Source organism: Recurvomyces mirabilis, assembly GCF_035927965.1.
Source record: "Recurvomyces mirabilis strain CCFEE 5264 chromosome Unknown scaffold_68, whole genome shotgun sequence".
Lineage (NCBI taxonomy): Eukaryota > Fungi > Ascomycota > Dothideomycetes > Mycosphaerellales > Teratosphaeriaceae > Recurvomyces > Recurvomyces mirabilis.
The window spans coordinates 1-9299 of record NW_027042002.1 but is presented as its reverse complement, the minus strand read 5'-3'; the positions used below and the strand labels follow the sequence as shown (position 1 = coordinate 9299).

The 9299-nt window shown below is 32.2% G+C and overlaps 3 non-coding genes across 3 annotated transcripts; all 3 read left to right on the top strand.

The window, feature by feature from the left end:
• Positions 1–324: 324 nt before the first annotated feature.
• On the top strand, positions 325–402 carry LTS14_010957. The gene has a single exon. It is a non-coding gene; the product is annotated as a tRNA-Lys (tRNA).
• Positions 403–5648: 5246 nt separating this feature from the next.
• Positions 5649–5719, top strand: LTS14_010956. The gene has a single exon. It is a non-coding gene; the product is annotated as a tRNA-Gly (tRNA).
• Positions 5720–6219: 500 nt separating this feature from the next.
• LTS14_010955 lies at positions 6220–6305 on the top strand. Its single transcript has one exon. It is a non-coding gene; the product is annotated as a tRNA-Ser (tRNA).
• The last annotated feature ends 2994 nt before the right edge of the window (positions 6306–9299 follow it).

Sequence of the window (9299 nt, the reverse complement as noted above, 5' to 3'; positions counted from 1 at the left end):
ATTTATCTCTTACTTAGCAAGAAATGTTTCATTAGGTCTAAGACTTGCAGCAAACATCTTGTCTGGTCACATGCTTCTGAATATCTTAAGTGGATTCACGTATAATATCATGAACTCAGGACTAGTCTTCTTTTTCTTAGGTTTATTTCCATTGGCATTCATAATAGCCTTTTCTGGTTTAGAACTGGGAATTGCCTTTATACAAGCCCAAGTGTTTGTAGTTTTATCTTGTTCTTACATTAAGGATGCGTTAGAATTACATTAAGCCTTTTACGTAAAGACAATAAAAAAAAATATATATGTGTATATATAACTGAATAAAAAAAAAGCTTAACTTAACGGTAAAGTATGTGACTTTTAATCATTGTAATATGAGTTCGAATCTCATAGCCCTTATATTTATTCTTTATTTTTTATAAGTATTATGAAATAAGATAACGCTTAATAACAAAAAATTTGAAGCTGACATTACAGTCTTATACCTTTAGTTTAAAAGTTCATTATCAACTTAATTCGTAAAACTTGGTTATTTTACAACCTAATATAGAGCATTTAACAGACACTTTCGTAATGGATAACGTTCCTATACGATTGTTATTTAAATTCTAGCCATGTAATACAAAAGATGCAGAAATATTATATTTTCCCTTCAATCTAATTTTTTTTCTAGGTATAAAAAAAAATAATAATAAATATCAGATATATTTAAGTCTGTATATTTTATTTAAAGGCTAAACTAAGATCGTGCATTTATCAAAGTGTGATGTTTTCTGAACTTACCTTAAATTACCGATTCATAAACATGTTATATTTTCCTACACTTATTTCAATAATTGAAGTCATCATTGTTGTGGTTCCAGCACTTTTAACTGTAGCTTTTGTGACGGTGGCCGAGAGAAAAACTATGGCAAGTATGCAAAGAAGACTAGGCCCCAATATTGTGGGGTATTATGGTCTTCTACAAGCATTTGCAGATGCGCTGAAGCTTCTTTTAAAAGAATATGTTTCACCTACACAAGCAAATCTTGTATTATTCTTTTTAGGTCCCATAATAACTTTAATTTTTTCATTATTAGGCTACGCTGTAATACCGTATGGTCCTGGACTTGCAATATGAGATTTTAACTTGGGTATATTGTATATGCTAGCAGTTTCTTCATTATCCACATATGGAATTTTACTGGCAGGATGATCTGCTAACTCAAAATATGCTTTTCTGGGTTCACTTAGAAGTACAGCACAGCTAATAAGTTATGAGTTGATTTTAAGTTCTGCAATATTGTTAGTAGTTTTGTTAACAGGAAGTTTAAACTTAACTGTAGATATAGAAACTCAAAGAGCCATTTGATTTATTATGCCATTATTCCCTATATTTGTTATATTTTTTATAGGTTCTGTAGCAGAAACTAACCGAGCTCCTTTTGATCTGGCCGAAGCAGAATCTGAACTAGTTAGTGGATTTATGACAGAACATGCTGCAGTTATATTTGTATTCTTCTTCTTAGCTGAATACGCAAGTATTGTACTTATTTGTATATTAAATAGTATACTTTTTCTGGGTGGTTACTTATTAGATTACACATTCATTTATTTTGCCTTACAAGGTACTTATGAAGGTCACATTCTAAATAGCGCTGTTTCATCATTATCTAGTCCTATTATTGAAGGTTTAATATACGGTCTAACTATAGGGAGTAAAGCCTGTATTATGATATTTGTATTTATTTGAGTAAGAGCCTCTTTTCCTAGAATACGTTTTGACCAACTAATGTCGTTTTCTTGAACAATACTACTACCTATTGTAATAGCGTTTATAGTGTTGATGCCATGTATCGTATATAGTTTTGACATAATTCCTAGTAATATTTCTCTATTATAAACATACTGCATATAAAAAAAATAAACCTCTTTCCGCTAATACGCTATTTTACGCTAAAAAAAAATGCTTATATCATTATTAATCTTATTACTTTTTTCAAACGCCTTAACATTAAGAAAAGACAAATCGATACTATTTTCCAGAGTTGTAATCCTAGGATTAATCTCCACTAGTTTTCTCGCATGAAATAACCTTTTTCTTAAACCCTTTTCAAATGGAATAGGTATTTATGGAGGTTTATTTAATGTAACAACCTTCACTCAAACCTTTAACATATTTATATTTACGATTAGTGCAATTATTCTTACACTAACCGCTTTCTATCCTAGAAAAGACAAATCTATACTATTTTCTATACTTGTGATAAAAATCACAATAATATACTCTATGTTAGAGTTATTTCTTGAGCCTCTTTTATACTTCATAATGACAAAAGATGTTACCATGAATAATTATATTTTTGATTTAAATCCACCTGTTCTTCATTTTGATGCTATGTTCTTGTCATGTTCATACATAGAATTGCCAGCATCAACAGGATCAGCAGTATTCACTCTGCACGATACACTAATACAATTAGTTTCTTCCTTTTCTAAGCACCTAGGTGCAAATAGTTTACATGTTTGTGCATGTACTGTTTTAGTAATACTTTTAATAGGTGCTGCATATATGGAAAAACCTAGTTCCTCTAATAAGACTATAGGTAAACATGGTTTACACACCGTTAAAAAAAAAATCCTTCGCTTAAACCTATAGATCTATTGTATGTATTGGTACAGCCATCTATTGAGATACAACCTGGGGAGTCTTCACATACAATAGGTTCGATTAATAGGAATACTAGACTCGTGGCCATCTTTGACAACAATAATAGGGATGTAGAGCCCATCAAGAACATTAATTTATCTCCGTATAGAAATAAAGCGAAAGTAAGAATAGGTGGTACATTAACTGCTTGTCATGTATTATCTAGACCTAGGACTTTTCTAGAAAGACCAGTACTAAACCTGCCTACTACATGATTTGTTTTGCACTCTGAGCAAGTCAAGAAGACAGGCGACGATTTGCTGGTGGTTGGAAAAAACACTATAAATCCTTCTAACCAGATTGTGTAAAGTAGTGTTGTTAGCAGTATAAGGGATATTATTAACTAAAGGTATCTTTCTAGCAAATTCAAAATTAAAAAAAAAAATAAATGAATTTATCATTGATACTCTTTTTAATAGGAGTTTTAGGTTTTGTTTTAAACAGAAAAAATATCATATTAATGCTAATTTCTATTGAAATAATGTTATTAGCTATAACATTTCTTATTTTACTTAGTTCACTTAGCTTTGATGATATATTGGGGCAAATTTATGCTATATATATTATATCAATAGCTGGGGCAGAGTCTGCCATAGGATTAGGAATTTTAGTTGCCTTCTATAGATTAAGAGGAAGTATAGCAATAGAATTCAAATAATGTATCTAGTTATAATATTATTACCACTATTAAGCTCAATATCATCAGGTTTTTTTGGAAGAAAAATAGGTGTGAGCGGATCTCATATAATAGCATGTACATCCGTAATAACGACAACAATTTTAGCTGTATTAGCCTTTTTAGAAGTAGGTTTAAATAGTATACCTGTTTCTGTTAAACTTTTCAGATGAATAGATTCAGAATCATTAAATGTACTCTGAAGTTTTAATTTTGACTCTCTAACAGTATCTATGTTAATACCTGTTCTTATTGTCTCTTCATTGGTTCATGTTTATTCTATAGGGTATATGAGTCATGATCCCCACAACCAAAGATTTTTCAGTTATTTAAGTCTTTTTACGTTTATGATGTTAATACTTGTAACAGCCGATAATTACTTACTTATGTTTGTCGGATGAGAAGGTGTAGGTGTCTGTTCTTATCTACTTGTAAGTTTCTGGTTCACTAGAATAGCAGCAAACCAAAGCTCTATATCTGCCTTTTTAACAAATAGAGTAGGGGATTGTTTCTTAACTATAGGTATGTTTGCCATGCTATGAGCATTTGGTAACTTAGACTACTCTACTGTATTTTCAGTGGCTCCGTTTATTAGCGACAACGTAATATTGATTGTTGGTGTCTGTCTATTGATAGGTGCAATGGCCAAAAGTTCTCAAATAGGATTACATGTGTGATTGCCTATGGCCATGGAAGGACCTACACCGGTATCTGCTTTAATACATGCAGCTACTATGGTTACTGCAGGAGTCTATCTGCTAATGCGTAGTTCCCCTTTAATAGAATACAGCAACACAGTCTTGTTGCTATGTCTGTGAATAGGAGCAATTACAACTATATTTAGTTCTTTAATAGGTTTGTTTCAACAAGATATTAAGAAAGTTATAGCATACTCAACCATGAGTCAGTTAGGTATGATGGTTATAGCAATAGGACTTTCTTCCTACAATATAGCTATATTCCATCTTGTAAATCATGCGTTTTATAAAGGTCTGTTATTCTTAGGTGCTGGAGCAGTTATACATGCTGTAGCAGACAACCAAGACTTCAGAAAATATGGAGGTTTAAAATCTTTCCTACCTTTAACTTATTCGGTTATGCTGATTGCTTCATTAAGTTTAGTTGCATTTCCTTTTATGACAGGATTTTATTCGAAAGATTTAATAATAGAATCCGCATATGGTCAATTCTGCTTTTCTAGTATAGTGGTGTATTTTATATCTACAATAGGTGCAATGTTTACTACACTCTATTCAGTAAAAGTTTTATATCTTACATTCTTAACCAACCCTAACGGTCCTATTGTTAATTACAAACATGCCCATGAAGGGGATATTTTCATGAGTATGCCTTTAATCATTTTAGCTCTATTTTCTATATTTTTTGGTTACATCACCAAAGATATATTTATAGGAATTGGTTCAAATTTTTTCGCAGATAATAGTATATTTATACATCCTTCTCATGAAATAATGATAGAAACTGAATTCGCTGTACCTGTTATGTTTAAAATTCTACCTTTAATATTAACTGTGGGGTTAAGCTTTATATCTATTATAATTTCAGAATTTATACCTAAAACATTAATTAATTTTAAGATGACAAGAACAGGATATAACATATATGGATTTTTCAACCAACGTTTTTTAGTTGAACTTTTCTATAACAAATATATAACAGATTTTGTGTTAAAATTAGGTGGGCAGACTACCAAAGTCATTGATAAAGGTTCCATAGAACTGGTTGGACCTTTTGGATTGGAAAAAGCATTACTTACGTTAAGTAGCAATATTTCAAACTTAGATACAGGAGTTGTTACTTCTTACGCACTATATATATTAGTAGGCTTAACATTCTACATGTTAATTCCGTATTTATATGCCATAGACAATAATTTATTAATCGTAGTGATATTTGCTTTATTATCCCTATCTAGAAAAATAAAATAAGCAAAAAGAAGAACAAAGATAAAAAAAAACTTAAAGTTTTAAGTTTATTTTTAAACACATATAAATTGTGATACTTACTGTGCATTGTAACTGCCAGTTAAAAAGTTCATTGTGCGGAACAGTTTAGTACTCATCTTGTTAATATATAACGATAAAATTCTTGGTATTTTACAGAAAACAATTTTTTCTTTAGTGAAAAGAAAATCTTTTGCTGAGTTTTGTTTTTAGTTTTATACATTAATATGCTGAAACTATCTTACTTGTATCCATAAAAAAAAAAGAATGAGTTAAACTTTAAACCAAGTGTTAGTTATGTACTTAAACGGTGTATTGGCAAACGGCTATAGGTTAATGGTAGACCGTTCGTCTTCCAAACGATGTGCACCGATTCGAATTCGGTTGGCCGTAAAACAAAATCCATTTAGTGCTAAGAGTTAATAACTTAATTGGTAAAGGACTTTCTTGTCGAGAAAGTAGATGTCGGATCGTGGCCGACTTAACTCGTTTTCTAAACCTAAATTCACTTATATCCCAAATGTATAATGCATTATCTATCATAGTGAATCTATGGTACAGGAAAAGTTGCTATAGGTAAGGCGAGATATTTGCTAAATATTGTGTTTTAACACCTGATGGTTCAAATCCATTCTTTTCCGAAAAAAACGTGAGCATAACATGTTAAGTGTGTAAAAAGAGTATAGTTTAATTGGCAAAACATGAAGCTTCAAACTTCAACTTATCAGTTCAAGTCTGGGTGCTCTTGGCTTAAATATAAAGGTTTCTTAACTTAATAGGTAAAGTGTATTTTTGATAAGAATATGTTCGACGTTCAAGTCGTCGAGAAATCAACAGTTAAACTAAAAATGGTTGACTCTACTTAATTAATTATATTGTGTTATATCGTTTAGAGAGAATTGGCTGAGCGGTTTAAGGCGGTGAGCTTGAAACTCATTTGATTTATATAATCACATCCGTTCAAATCGGATATTCTCTGCGTGAAAAGGTTAGGATCTTTTACTTAAACCAGTATATGCACGGGTTAGAGCCGGGTTGGTTAGGCGCCTCATTTGGGTTGAGGAAAAGTTATGTTCGAATCATAATAACCCGAATAGTATGAATATTTAATCTTCGTATTAATATTGTATTTGATATGTAATGTAATATTTGATCATTTACATGATCTTAAGTATATAAAGAAACTATTACGGATATGAGAGCTGTATATCATAGGACAAAGACGAATTAGGAAATTTCCTATAAATCCTTGGAAAAATCCAATTAGAAACGAAGTGAATTGAAATATCTTACTAGCTTCAGGAATAAAAATCAAATGAGATTCTGATAAGGTTAATTAAAAATTAACACAGAAAAGCCTTTAAAGTAAAATGGAAAATGATTCTGTTTGAATTTAGGGAAACCTTTCTCTAAGGCTAAATATGATATGCAAGCAACAGTGAACAAGTAGCGTGAGGGAAATATTTGAAATAGTAGTTTTATAAGCAGCTCAAGTGAAAAATAAATAAATAATGAGAGCGTACCTTTTGCATAATGGGTCAGCAAGTTAGTATTAGATGCGAGAAAAAGGGTTTGGCAAGTCTAAAATAATAATATGGCTATGATTAAGAGTTATGCTCTATTTCACAGCTTTAAATTAAAAAGTCTTTACTAAGTAACTCCCTTTTCCCAGATAAACCAATTATTAAATAATGAGTAAGTATCTAGTATTAGACCCGAAGCCTAGTGATCTTACCATGATCAGGGTTATAAAAGCCCGAATGGCTTATCGTTGTAAAGATATCCAAAGAATTGTGGTAAGTTAGTGAAAGACAAAACTGACTAGGATAGCTGGTTTTCTGCGAAACCTATATAAGTAGGTGGTTTAAATAACATCATAGCAGGTACAGAATTGTGATCCCAGACAAGTTATGATTAGTTTTTATCTCTAAGGTAAAAAAAAGTCAGCTTGTATACATTGGGGGGTCGTGAAGACTCTATCAGTGGGAATTTGCTCTCGGAAGGGCAATGATGGATTTTGAACTCTCGGACATAGTACGATAAGGTTGTATGTCTAAAGGGAAACAGCCCAGAACAAGTATTAAAGGTTCCAAAATTATTGTTAAGTGAAATTAAGGAAGTTTTTTTCGAATACAACCAGGAAATAGGCTTAGAAGCGGCCATTTTTTGAAGACCTCGTAACAGAGCACTGGTTTATTTTTGGAGTTAAAGGCACCGAAAATTTAGCGGATCTAAACAATATACCGACATCTTGTCTAGAGATAAAGTAAATTTATTATTTTTACATAAAACACATTTGTTAATATAGTAATATCTTTATTTCTAGGGTAGCAGAACATTGGGTATATCTTAGACTAGATATTTTTAATATTAAGTAAGAGAGAGCTTGCATCGGTCATACCTTGTATTTCCATGGTTCCTAGGAGATTGTGAGGGTGGTGTAGGCACAAATATACACAGGGGCAATCCTGTTATATGTCTCGAGAATATCCCAAGTGAGAATGCTGGCATGAGTAACGAAAAAGGGATATCCCCTCGCCTTAAGCTTATGGTATTAACTCTATTAAAGTAACGGCCCCTAAGTTAATTAATCTTCCCTAAAGGATTAAACGATGGGTAAATCTATATAAACTTGACAACATTTTAGAAGGAGTATAAAGTGTTCTGGAAAAAGGTTTATAACATTAACCGTACCTAGATACTACCACAAGTAAGCAAGTAGAGTATACAAAGGCGTTTGAGATAACAATCATTAAGGAACTCGGCAAATTGACACCGTAACTTCGGGATAAGGTGGGCCATTGTTCCTGAATTATATCAGGTAAATAATAGGAGACATAAAATGGTGTTGTACGACTGTTTAATTAAAACAAAGCACTTTGCGTAAGATGTCAAATCAAAGTATTGAGTGTGATTTCTGCCCGATGTTGGCTGGTTAACGGATCTTCTTAGTCCACAAAGTTAGACTAGGTTTTGAAGGATACCCCAATGAATGGCGGCCTTACCGATGAGGGTCCTAAGGTAGCGGAATACCCTGGCCGTTAAATGCGGTCTTGCATGAATGATTTAACGATACAACAGCTGTCTCGATGATTGTCTCAGTGAAATTGGAATAACTGTGCAGATACAGTTTACCTCTAGTTAGACGAGAAGACCCTATGCAGCTTTACTGTCACTAGCAATTGAATATGACCAAACCAGTTGTAGTGTATAAGGTAGTTGACGAGATCAAATTGAAACACCTTTACTTAGTTTATCATATTTACAGCAAATATAAGTAAAATAAGCTCATTTGCTTATCCAAAAAGAAAAAGGGCCGTGTATTTATACACTTGGCCAGGAGACATTTGCTAGTGGATAGTTTATGCGGGGCACAGATCCCATAAAAAGTACCTGGGTGTATCCAAAGTTAATTTTGTAAATTTGTAAACCTTATAGATATTGGGTTTACAGGTCAATATCACGTGTTAACAAACTTTATATTTGCTTACACGTAATATTAACATTTTAGTTTGCAATTAATTATAATAATAATTTATTCAATTACATTTCTATTAAGTTAGATTAATCTAAATTTTTAAGTAAGATTTTCACTATATGGAAAATAGATGTTGAAATCATATCAATTAGTCAGAAAAGCTAGTGTTATGTTTATTTGTCTTATTTCTTTGCTTAGATTTAAGACGATTTTTATTCAACTTGAAAAGTTTAATGGCTTAATCTTGCTTTACTGTTTGACATACAAGTCTATCAGTCGCGTAAGCGGGGCATATGATCACAAGATGCAGAAAGGAAAGGTCTTGGATTTTTGAAAAAGCTACGCTAGGGATAACAGGCTAATTGCGCCAGAGAGTACAAATTGAGTGCGCAGTTTGGCACCTCGATGTCGGCTTAGCTCATCCACATGAATGCAGGAGTCATGAAGGGTTCGACTGTTCGTCGATTAAAGAGCTACACGAGCTGGGTTAAATAC